The sequence below is a fragment of the Ambystoma mexicanum genome, chromosome 12 (genome assembly GCF_040938575.1).
Source record: "Ambystoma mexicanum isolate Mex_15411 chromosome 12, UKY_AmexF1_1, whole genome shotgun sequence".
NCBI classification, from domain to species: Eukaryota; Metazoa; Chordata; class Amphibia; order Caudata; family Ambystomatidae; genus Ambystoma; species Ambystoma mexicanum.
In genome coordinates, this window is record NC_090936.1 from 403,113,316 (window position 1) to 403,126,679 (window position 13,364).

The window sequence follows — 13,364 nt, forward strand, 5'->3', positions numbered from 1 at the left end:
CTTTAAACTGGATCTACCGTCCAACATGCGTATTCATCCAGTTTTTCATGCATCACTTTTGAAGCCAGTACAACCAGGAACCAGATTGTCCAAGCCTCCAGATCCAGTTCAAATTGAAGGGGAATTAGAATTCGAAGTTAAAGACATTTTAGACTCCAAGGTGGTAAAGTCGAAACTCTTCTATCTTGTTTACTGGAAGGGATATGGTCCTCAGGAGAGATCGTGGGAGCACCTCGATTAGTACAAAGGTTTCACCGGAGATTTCCGAACAAGCCCAAACCCCCGGAGGGAAGAACCTTGGGAGGGGCCTTGAGGGGGGGTACTGTCATGATGCCTACCTCCAAGGAGCCAGGTCCGACCCAGCAACCCCAGAGGCAGGCATCATTTCCCCCAGGGGAGTGCCAGCGGGCCCAAGCTGGGGCCCTTTGGACTCAGTCCTGGAGCCTTAGGCACCAGGCTCATGTTGGACCTCTGTCCTGGCGCCTTAGGCGCCAGGCTCATAAAGCTAGACATGTGTTCAAGTGTTTTAATGTGCACTTACCTGATGCAGACCATGCTGCCACACCCAGGCCCTCTTGAGGCCTGAATAGGAACTACTTTACCTGTGGGACTACTTTCCACCCGGTGTGGTCGGGGAAGGATACATACCTGATCGGAGGAAGGATACACACTTGGAACTTCTTCCAAAGCTATTTAAACCACACCCGATCAGCAACTCACGCTTCGCGTTGTTCTGCTCCTCGCAGCTGGACGCTCACCGTGTCAGCTCCTGCATCTGGACTTCAGCCACGCCTGTCAGTATCCTGGGTCACCTGCAAAGGGAGACAAGAGACCTACCAGCTAATCTGCACCACGGAGACATCACCGACGATCCTGAAAGGGAAGACATCATTTTTAAAAGCATTTCGTTACGATCGCTGCAGCGCTGCATTTCACTCACCTTTCCTGGGTTCCTCCATCTTCAGCAGCGATCATCCGGATACACAGCCACTTCCCAGAGCCTAGAGAAAAAGACAAGAATAAGAGGTGAGAGAAGGAAGGGAATAGGAAAAGCTCAGTTTCCTTCTAAGACTTACCTGTTGGGTCATTCCCATTTCATTTCGGGTCTTGCTGCTTCCAAGCAGGACCCCGGCCCCTATGGGGAAAAAAGACAAAGACATTAGATGAGCGAATGCAAAAACATTACCTGAGCGCTCATCCAGAACTGTTTCACTTCGGGTCGGCGCCATATCTCCGGCATTCCGAACCCCGGCCCCTATGGGGAAAAGACATCAACATCAGCGCTTTGTTGCAAGAAGTCTCCAAAGGAATCTTCATTCATCACCTGAAAAAAGACAATGAACATTATTATTTAAAGCTTGAACTTTTGAACTTGCAACAGAACTTTTACAGCGCCTTACCAGTTTAATCAAGCTTCCCTGAACTCCCATCCAACCTCAATCCAGTGAAGTAACTGGGTTCAACGCGCCCCTGTGTCAGAAGCAGGATGGAGAGCTCGTCCTTTCAGACCCTAAGGTGAGACTTCAAGGGGAATCGTGGAAGGGTATCGTGGAGGGTTGGAAGAGAGTGGGAGGCTTGAGCATAACTCAGTGAGTAGGTAATACTCCCTTTTCACGCACAGGGGAATATTCCTGCGAGTCGCAGAAGCCAGAGTAGAGAGCCCTTCCTGTCCATCTTCAGAGTCCTGCGCTTCACCATTGAAGAAGCATCAGCACTCGAAGCCAGACCTGTGCCTCCATGGGAATCAGGTGAGCGTTACAGTGATACAATTTTGGACCAGCCTCTCGGCATTTTTATTTATGTGCTTGTTCTCCCATACTGAGGCTAGATGCTGAACTATCTTTTTGGCACAAATGTGTGTAGGGCTGTGGGCCATCGTGACCATTGCAGTTACATAAGAGTTGGGCAGCATCCAATTTTGACTCTTCTTGTCTACCCAGCAAACTTCTAGATCTAATTCTGCAGAGCCCTCAGCCCACCCTTGTATTTCATCAGCAGTGGCTTCTGCCTGCATCTCTTTGACAGTAGAAATTCCATTCTCTATCATGCAGGGCACTTCCTCAGATTGTACTGTCAACATTTTGGTGTTCAAATCAGTGGCAGTTTGTTTCACAATCCTGTCTGCAAATGTGTTTCCCTCTCCCACTTTGCATGTTACTTTTTTATGCGCCTCGCATTTCACTATTGCTAGGTGCTTTGGACACGTACGTGCAGACAGCAATCATACAATCAAAGGGCCATGTTGAATTCTGGCCCCATGTGATGTCAAGAAACCCCTCTCAGCCCAGAGTCGGCCAAAGTTATGAGCCACGCCAAAGGCGTATTGGCTGTCAGTATATATGTTTAAACTCAGATTTTCAGAAATCTCACAGGCTCTAGTCAACGCTATTATCTCCGCGGCTTGTGCAGTGTTGTAGGGGATTCTTTTGCTTTCTACAATACTCTTCAACGTAGTGATAGCATAGGCAGCAGTTGATGTGCCATCAGGTAATTTAAAACAGGAGCCGTCACAAAACAGTTCTCGCTCTGGCTCTTTTTGTGGGGTATCTGTTAAATCAATCCTTCCTTTTGTTTCTTCCTCAGTAACCATTAAACAATCATGGGTAGGTGATTCATTCTCACCTAGTTCTTCTGTTGGCAGTGGCATTAATTCTGCAGGATTCAAAGTGCTACACCTCATAATTTGGATGTGTGGCGCAAAGAGGACAATTTTGTATCTTGTCAATCTAGCAGAAGTGAGGTGTTGCGTCTGTGTTCTATTTAATAGAACGTCTATGGCATGTGGCACCATCAAAATTAAGGTGTGCCCCAATACCATTCCTTCGGTTTGTTTCACTGACGCAGCAGCCGCTGAAACAGCTCGCAAACAACGTGGTAGAGTGCGCGCTACAGGGTCCAGCGCGGTAGAAAAATAGCTGCATGGCCTATTTCTTCCACCTTGTTCCTGTGTCAAAACAGCCAACGCACAGCCCTCACTTTCATGTACAAACAATCTAAAAATCTTCTCATAATTTGGTGTGCCCAAAATTGGAGCAGAACACAATGCAGTTTTGAGAAGATCAAATGCTCTCTGACATTCTTCATTCCACTGCAAAGGCATCACAGCATCCTTTTTCGTCAATGCCACCATTGACGAAATCATAATCAATGCAAAGTTTACAATCCACTGCCGGCAATAGGAAGCCATGCCTATTATAGCTCTGACTCCTTTCTGTGTTTTTGGAATAGGCATACCAGAAATACTCTCTACTCTCTCTGGCGTCAGTCTTCTCCCCTCTCTCAAAAGTAGGTAGCCCAAATAAGCCACCTCCTTTCGACAATATTGGAATTTCTTTAAGCTTGCTTTGTGGCCATGCGCTACTAAATGTGTCAATAATAAAACAGTACCTTTTTTACAAATCTCTTCTGTATCAGCAGTGATTAATAGGTCATCTATATACTGTAACAATACACAACCTGTTGGTATTTCTAGCACATCTAGTTGTTCTTTCAGTGCTCTGTTGTAAATACTCGGACTCTCCGTTTAGCCCAGTGGAATGCGCGTGAATGTAAATGATCGTCCTCCTAATGTGAAGGCAAACAGATATCTACTTTCCTTGTTTACTGGAATACTGAAGAAGGCATTTTTCAAGTCAATAACACTAAAGTACTCTGCCAAGGCAGGAATCATTGTCAAAATTGGGGTGACATCTGGAACCAATGGGAATTGAGGATCTACCACCTTGTTTAGTTTGCGCAGATCAATTATGAAACGATACTGTACTCATTACCTCCTTTCTTATACACCGGGAGAATAGGACTGTTACATGTACTGCCTGTAATCTCTTCAATCACCCCCAACTTTACCAAATCAGAAACAATACTTTTCAATCCTTTCTCTCCTTCTGCTGAAATTGTGTACTGTGGAATACGCGGTAACGTTACTCCCTCTTACAGAGCAATTTTTACTGGCTCTATTTCCAAGCATCCCACATCATTGTCATTCATCGCCCATATACAGGTTGGCACTTCACTCAATTCTCCTGGCAAAGGTTTGGACAGAAATTCAGACACTGGTACATTCTGTGGCGAAATTGTCAAGAACACTCCATCTGGAGTGCAATGGATAACTGCACTCAGTTTTTTTCAATAGATCTAACCCCAAAAGATTGTCCCCACAATTTTCTTTTAAGAGAAATGGACAATATTCAGTGAATGGACCTTATGTTACTGGTACTGGTTGGGACACTGGATTGATTACTGGGGTACCTGCAAACCCTACTGAAATATTCCTTTGCCCTGACAGTGGTATTTCTGGAACCGAGTGATGGTCTATTGAGCATTTTTGTGCCCCCGTATCTACGAGAAAGCTATGCTCTCTATTCCTGACTTTCATTTCAACGTAGGGTCCTCCTTTTTGATTCACGGGAATAGGCACTGGTTCCAACCCCTGTCTTAGGCTGTCCTATTGAGGAAATAGCACATCATCCGATGTGTAATCGCTACTATTACTATAGTACGTATTTGATTGGGTATTAAAAATGTTCCAGCCCCTTCCTCTATTTCCATTTTGTGTGTTCTGTTGGCTCTGATTCTGGGTAAAAGCAGTCTGATTCTGAGCTTGGTTCTGATTCTGGGTACCATTTCCTTGGCTATTTTGGTGCTGCTGCATGTGGCTTCTATTCTGCCCATTTGTTCCTGGGTGCCTCCTATGCTGTTTTCATTGGCCATACCCATTTCTATTTTGCAAATGTGGACATTGCGCTCGCCAGTGACCTTCCTCTCTGCAGTACGCACACTGATTTAGTCCCAGAGGCCCTCCATGCATGCTTAAATTACCTCTGCCTTGTGCGTTTCCTCTCCCTCTATTGTGTCCCGCCACTTACTGAAGTAGCACCTCAACCATTGTTCGTAGTGCTTCTCTTTTCATTGGCAAGGGGTATTCATCAAATATCTCATGTATTTCCATTGTGGGAATACTAGGATCTGAAATCCATTTTAACGCCTCTCGTATACATACTTTTAGTTTTTCACTTGTCTGTCTTGACGGCGACAAAAATCGCTGCTGTATATATGGTAGCACTGCTTCCTTCCTGTCTCTCCTAATATCTTTACTCCTAAACCCCGGTGTGGCAAACATTTCAGCATATTCATCATGAAGTTCATTTTTAAATTCAAAAAGTCTGTTTACATGCTCCCTTCTTCATCTATTTCTCTACAATCTGTTGGTAGCCTTCATGACCATCAGTCTGGCTTCAGAGCCGCCAGAAGCACGGAAACTGCTCTCCTGAACATCCGTGAGGATCTACTCTCGAATCTTGATCTAACATTCCATGTGTTCTCATTTTGCTTGATCTCTCTTCTGCCTTTAAACTGTCAACCATACCATCCTGCTCAACCGTCTCCGTGATAACCTGGGTAACACTGGTCAGGCTCTGGCTTGGCTGACCTCTTTCCTCTCAAATCAACCCTCCCAGGTACAACTGGGGTCTTTCCTCTCTGACATCTTTTCCTCTACCTGTGGTGTCCCCCAGGGTTCTAACCTCTCTCCCCGGCTGTTCAACCAGTATCTGGCACTTCTTGCAATCTGCATCTCTGCTCTCTGCCCCAACTTTCAGTGCTATGTGGATGATACCCAGCTCATTTTCAGGCTACCCTCAGCCTCCTCTTCTCCTTCCCTCATCTCTGACTGTCTTTCTGCTATCCAGGAATGGTGTGCCGCCAACGACCTCTGCCTTAATGCCAGTAAGAATGAGATTCTACTGATCGGCACACCCACTCCCTCCTTCCCTGCAAATCTCTGGCCGGCCTCTCTTGGCCCTCTTCCTGCAAGGCAAAAAACCTCGGGGTCATCTCCGACTCCACACTCTCCTTCTCTCCTCACATTTCTGACATTTCTAAGAAGTAACACTACCAGCTGCACCTCCTCAGAGGTATCCTTCCTTTCCTCTCGATCCCCCAGAAGCTCACTGTCTCCAGAGCCCTGGTTCTCTCGAAGATTTAGATAGAGGTACAGCCTCTATCTAAATCTGCCTGCCTTTACTCTCCGCCCGCTGCAACTCATCCAGAACAGGACTGCAAAACTTGTCCTTGGCCTCAAGCCCAGGGACCGTATCTCTCCAGGACTGAAATCGCTACACTGGCTCCCTGTGGCTGCGAGGATTAAGTTCAAAACCCTCTGCATTGTCCACAAGGCCTTCTGGGGCCTTGGGCCAAAATACCTTCAACTCTCTCTTCCTAAATATCTTCCTTCTCGAGCTCTTCGCTCATCCGCCTCCAACTCCCTCAGGGTCAGCCGCTTCTCCAAGCAACGAGTTGGGGGGAGATCTCTCTCCGCAGCAGGGGCCCTCCCTCTGGAACAGCCTTCCTGCCTCCCTGAAACTTGAGGAGAACCATCTCCGGTTCCGGAAGCACCTCAAAACCTTCCTCTTTGTTTCTGCTTTCTCTCCCCCTCGCCCCTGCTAAATCACTGAAACTGTACTGAATCAGCAACTGGGCCACTCACCAATCTCGGTCCTTGGCCCAGCCACTCTCCCCTGCACTGCCTCCCTGGCAACCCCTGCACTGCGGGACTGTCTCTGTATCCCTACAGCCCCCCTTCCCAGCACTTGTCTGCACTTATACTGCACTTGCCACCAGCTGGCCCTTATTATTTATCTTGTATTTTACTAATCACTTTGTACTGCACTTTCCCCTCTCCCTTTCCCCCTTGCACTTTTCCCGTCCCCTCTACCCATGCACTTGCGCGATCTGAATGACACCTGGCCTAGTAGGATCGTTTGTCTGTCTCCCCTTGTTCCCCCCTCCCTGCCTCGTTGCGCCTTGAAACACTTGTGTATAGACTTGTTACAAATGCCATATAATATCATATCATACAACGTGCTAATGCATTCAAATCCAACAACTGTTGCGGCGGTAGCCTTCCAATTAACTGTTTCCATCTCGCCGTTTAATATTCCCCCATGCATTCCAACAATACCCGTCTTTCATTGCTCCTCCTGAAATCATACATCGAAGCTAGCGTTGTCGTTTCATCATTCCCGTTTAAATACATCTCTGCCTGTTCTTGCAACTCTCATTTTCTCTCCTTGCTGATCGCACTACGGGTCACTCTAGCTCAACCACTTTGTCCGGTCCCCTCTCTCGTTCCAATGAGTTCAAGTTCAATTATTGGAGGGGCAGATGGGACAGAAACAATCTCTTGGGAGGGAGGTGCAGATGGGACAACGGGAACGGAAAGTGACTGTTGCAGCGCTGGCTGGCTAATGGGAGGCGTTGATTGTGTGGTCTGTGGCTGTGCTGGGAGCTGTGTGGGGCTGAGCAACTGGAGGGGGCTGAGCAATAGTCACTGGTGCAGTCTTTTTAGTCTCTCCCCTTGGGCCTCGCTTTGTATCAGTCAAAAATTTATTTATCAATTCATCTGATGAATATGGGTATATTTTATCTATACTCAACTTACCACGTCTATTTGATTTTCTCAAACTATCATTCCACTCCTCCTCCTCTTTTTCTTTCACTCTTTCTGCTTTTGACTTATGCCTGTGCATGCTTTTCTCTCTACTTTTCCAATGAAGCATAGCTTCCCTTCTCCAGTCCCTAAGGATATCAAATGCTGCAGGACGTGTTTTCTTTTTCATCAACACCTTCTCCAAGTAATCTATCCTCATAATCTCAAAACTCCCGTGATTTGGCCACTCCAGATCTTCCTCTTTTCTGGTTTGCCTATGCCAATTTTCACAAAACATTATCGCTCCCACACCATACTTCACATACATCTCATTCGCCGGCGACCCCTCGGGTGGCACGACCTGGCCACTTTCCAAAGATTGTCTAGCGCAGCGGAAGAATCCTGCTAAAGGGGACAATACCGAAGGCATGTTTTAACCTTACCCTCGGCTAATCAACCTTACACTGGGTGGTTGATTTTGCAAAATCAACTCTCAACCAATATCAGGGTTACTTTGAATCGGGGCACGACTCACCTGATCAGTCAAATCGTCTTTCAAGACGCGATTCGTCCGTATACTGACGCAACCAATGACGTCGTGTCTGCGTATCTTGGCTCACTCTGCCTCATTTCGGGACCCTCGACTTCTTGTTCTCTGGCCGGGCACTTCGATCAGGGATCAGTTGTGTGCAGATCTGCAAAGGAGTCTCTCATCACTTTCACAGGGGCGCCCCAAACACCTCTTGATCCCGGCTAGTTCGTCCCATCCTCGCCATTCTCTCCACCTTTCTTATTTTACAACGTACACGATGGAACAAGTGGGGGAGGGTCCCTATTTGGGCGCCATCTTGAAGGGGCCCCTGAGTGACCCTCGCATATTGAAACAAGGCACAATCACCACACACAGACTGATAGACCAGACACAAGGTTGTATTCCCAAAAGCTAGGGTTTATTGCAAAGCAAATAGTCTCCGTTGGCCAACTGGGTCCCAAGCCCCGCGCCATGTGTTTCCAGACCCCGGGGATGCAAGAGAGTGAGAATCGTACAACAGTTACATATATACAAAGCAAGCATCTTACAATCAGTGGTGACACATTCAATACCGCCCATAATGTATTTCCTTTGAACTGGGTTCGATGATTGACAATTGTGACGAATATGACACCTTATTTAGCAACAGTTTGCAATTTCATGAGCCTGCAGACACAATTCTTTGTTATAAGAAAAAACTGCTTCTGTTCTCTGCAAGCAAGCTGCGTACAGGGGAGAGACACATTCCAGGCCTCGCTATCTCCTAGTTTCTATTCGTGTACTGGGGTCAACTTGCTCTGCAAGGCTCTACAGGGCTTAGGAAAGGGGGGCCACAAAGGAGAGCATAATTCAAGCCATTTAATGTTCGCTTCTAACATTTCTCCTGTATTAACGAGACTAGCTGGCCCCTGTTTACTGATTAAAATGCCTCGCTGCTTACTTCCAAGGACTTGTGAGGGAGGAGACCGGGCATTTCTGTCTGGGTTGCTGCATTATGTTTCAACAAGTCTCTCACGGCTTTGCGTTATGCATGAACAATAATGTACTAGTGGAGCAGAATAAGTTTTCAGCAAAGCAGTTTTAACAGAAAGCAAAAGACAAACGTTAGAAAACAAAAAGGCGATTTCAGTCACTTCAAAATGGCCGCACTCTAGTCAAGCTTATGGCTATATATTTCTAATACTAAACACATGAGGCGGTTGGTCTTCGGCCAACAAAGTGCATTGCCTCATGAGTGAGGGGTGTCTACTTTTTCTGGACTGACAATATTACATGAAAATTGTTGATGTAAAATGGTTTCTTATGTATATTGTTATTTCTCTCTAACATGTGCTTGGTTACAGAAATCAGAAGACTCAAGCGGAATGTTTCGGATTACATTTTGTTTTTGTGTGCTAGAAAGGGTAAAATTCGTATTGTGCTATGTACTTAATCTGTCTCCTTTCCATTTAATTTAGAAATATTAACTGGTCTTTGATTGGGTGTCGGAGGATGCAGGACCGGAGGACACGAGACATGGAGTCCTGGAGTCCACGGGATGAAGCTCAAGTAAAGCCTCCGGACCGAAGTATGGAGGTGAAGACAAAGTAACAGGGACGCCTAAAGAGATGATTTCTATGGAAAAGCATCCAAGAGCGCCAGAGTGAAAGAGTTTCACCGACGTCGTTAATGGAACATTAGTGAATTGAACTTAATTCTACAGCGTTCCTGATGAAGATTTTATGGGACTGAAAAGAAATGTGGTGGAGAATCAAATGTTTGTTATTTTAATTATTTATTTTAGTTAGTTATATTAGTCATTTATTTTATTTATTTTATTGTTTTTGTTATCATATGTGAAATGTTGATGGCGGACAATTCGGTTGAAAAGAAAGTTGTACATGCACATGCACATATCTATGAGGACTCATGGACCCATTTGGGATATGTTTTATTGTTATTATGATTAAGCAGTGGTTTATTATGAAAGATTTCAATGTTCATTTTATTAAGTTGCTATTATTTCAATTGTGATTCATATCATGGAAAGGAAGAAGAATTATTCCGGTTTCCTCCAATTGTGGATTTGGGTAGCCAGAATTGTCGGAAAAGGAGGGTATGTAAGGACATGTATAGCATTTTACAAAATGTAATGGCATTTTTGCCAAATGTTGTGGCTTTTTGTTGCAGCAGAAATATAGCATTTTTTAGGCAGTATAATATAGCCTTATTGGTAGTATGCAAAGAAAAGGATTCTTAACACAGACAAGCCCAACTTGAAACTGCAGATAATCAAATGCACATGCATAGAAAAGCTTAGTGCTGCCAGGTCAAATAATGAAGTGCACCATATTTTTTATGGATGCCTCATACATGGAGACTACATTAAATTATATAACTGACTAACATAATTAACACTGCTAAAATACTAATTCTAACTTATTTAACATTATAATGCAGTCTCATATGCAAAATTAGGTGAAAATCCATGTTTTAGTGGCGCTGCTGAAATTCATTTTTAAATGCACAATGGCGTTTCATTCAGCTTGTGGAGAACAGAAAGAATGCTGCAGCAGGAAACAAAAAGCTTCATTGTTCTGAAAATGAAGGGTGGCGCAGAACACATTCTTTTTAACCTGATGGGGAGAAAGTGTCGGCAGACAAAAAATGTCAAAAGGGGAAGGATAGGAACTTTCTTGGTGACAAGAAATGCAAAGAAAAGTTAGTTCAGGCTGGGCTGAGAAGACTGACGGAGTTCCAAGGGATCAGAGCGCTGGCTGTGAGAGATATCTCGCTAGTGCTCCCCACACAAGATTACAGAAGCATTTCACGCTGACACTGGGCTTGCATTTGCGAATATAGCAAGGTCGTGCTGGGAACTTCAAAGAAATACTGATCTTGGTAAGATATGTGCCAAGTGAGGACCATGTGAATTGCCATATGAGTGGCTGAGGTTTATTACAGTGCAAAAAATCACAGCATGTTTATTTTTCGTCATGTTCAGAATGTGGGAACATTAACTCATGTTTCAAAAGAACTGCTTGTTATGTTTTCTTTTTGTATTCCAGATGGCGATGTAATTAACCCATGCTAAGATTTTATGACATGTAAATAAGATTTAATATAATAAGTACATCTGAAAACAAATGGGATTTTGTGTCATTTATGCATCTGTGATTTTATTTACATCAGTAATGTATACAGGGGAGGCTCGTATCAGTGCAGTAGTGCATTTGTCAATTTACCAATGCAGGTAAAATAACAAACCAGAGAAAGCTCAGAGGTTTGTATGTGGTGTGCCTTCCTTGCATGCTGATGGGAAGGTGTCTGAATGGAAATATAGATTACTGGATGTCCATAAACCAGTAATGCCTAACGGCGCATAGGTTACTGGATGTCCATAAGCCAGTAACACTAGCCACAAACTGTAGGTGGCGCTCTGAATAAAATCATTGGGTTTTTCTGAAGTGCATAGATCTGGAGCTCTCTACAGACAACTAGGAGGTATTCTAATAGAAAGGAAAGTTTTGTTTTATGATGGGGTTATATTATAAAGAAGAAAACCATGCTCACCACTATACCACAGAAATAAATACTGCAAAACAAAATACCATTAAAATTACCACCAATATAAGCTTACAAGGCATGGTCACTAAAATAACGTGATGCCAAACCCAATCTAAATGCAAGACTAATTTACCACCAAATTACCACCAATAATTTTACAGTAAGAAAATACAGCCAAATCCCAAATTTACCCCAAGAAGACAAAATATCTTACAAGCACCTTCTGCCAAAGTCTCCCTCCCAATGACAGTCTCTTATTGCAGAGGGCCTGATGTAACAAACAAACACCAATGTTCCTTTCTTCTCAGGATTTTCACATTCACAGGTTTGCATTTGGACTCCCTTGTTCGGGCTTGGACCACGGATCACCCTTGTTCGGGCTCAGACCCACTTTTGATTGTTTGATGGGTTTTGCTGAAACTGTCGCAGGACCACTTCGATTCACACCAATTCTTATTATTTATCTTCTACTTTCGTTTCTGCCACTTCTTGGCTGCATATTTTACAGAGACCTTCGATTGAGCACACTAGCGGTGCCGGACCACTCTGTCACAAATATGGTATCTTCTTTGCTACAGTTCAAACATCCATCAGCCGTTAGGCTGTCCTCGCGTCTTTCATCACACGCATTCAGTAATCCTTATCCTTGCTCTTTGTATACAATGTTGCCGCTTGCAACCTTGCCTTCAACACAGTTTCCCCAACTCACCGGCTGTGTTGATATTTCTTTGATCTTAGATCCAAGGATGGTACCATGGCAGCTGCTGCTTTTCTCCTACTCCATCAGCCGTGCAGGAGGACCCTGGGTATCTCTGACACACAATACAGTATTCTTCAGTCTGTTTTTTTGGCCTTATGGTCTGAAATCTGAAGGTGTCTAGATAGTAACGGCTTTCTGCCTGAAAGGTCAAGGGTATCTCCCTCCTTGTGCAGCCTTTGTGGTTTGCCATCTTTCTTCCCTCGTTTGGGTGCCGTCTCAAAGATGCTGTTCCTTTGTGTTCTTTGCCTCGCTCAGAATGTGCTCTCCTGCTCTGCCTTTTATCCAGTTGGTGAAGTTCATTGGAAGTCAGATGTGAATGATTACCATTCATTGCCTGACCTTGTCTGACCATGGTAGTGGAACATGTCAGGTACATGGCTCAGGTGTGTCTGTTATCTGCCCGAGCGGGCTGTCCATGTGAAGCTGTTCATGAAGGAAAAGGGGTGTGGGGGTAGAGTTTCCATATATCCTACTGGGTAAGATGGGGTAAAGGTGTTGCAGGGAAGTGAGTGATACCGCATCTCATCATCAGATGTCCCACTGCTACCCCCCAAAGACCCCTCACCCAGATGATCCTCCTGCACTGGTCCACTCCCAGGGTCTGGATCAAAAGGCGATGGCTGTGCCTTGGCCACCTGAAAGAGAGCCCCCTGGGGACATGCAAGTGAGACACCTTCTGTTTTTATCACAGAACCAACATGCCAGAAGGTGGAGATGACTACATCTGACTATTGATCGTGAATGGCTGGAGGGTGAATGGGCTATCTATTGATCATCGCAATTATCCTCCAACAGGTTCTAGAATCTCTCTGCACCCACGAGAATTGGAATGCGAGCAATCAACCACTAACAATGGCCAGGCGAGTCAAATTGTAGCAGGCATAACAATAGCTAGCCAAGCTGGAGCAGGTCAAGCGTGGAAGGAGGGACTCGATGATGTGGATTGACTACTATCGATTTGTTTGAATGATATTATCCCTTCATTCACTGATCCATTTGTATTGGTAAACAATATGACCAGCGTAGGCTGTAGATCATTATGGAATTTTGCAAGTCTACAAAGGCATTTGGAAGACCAGGATTGACTAAATGTTATCCAT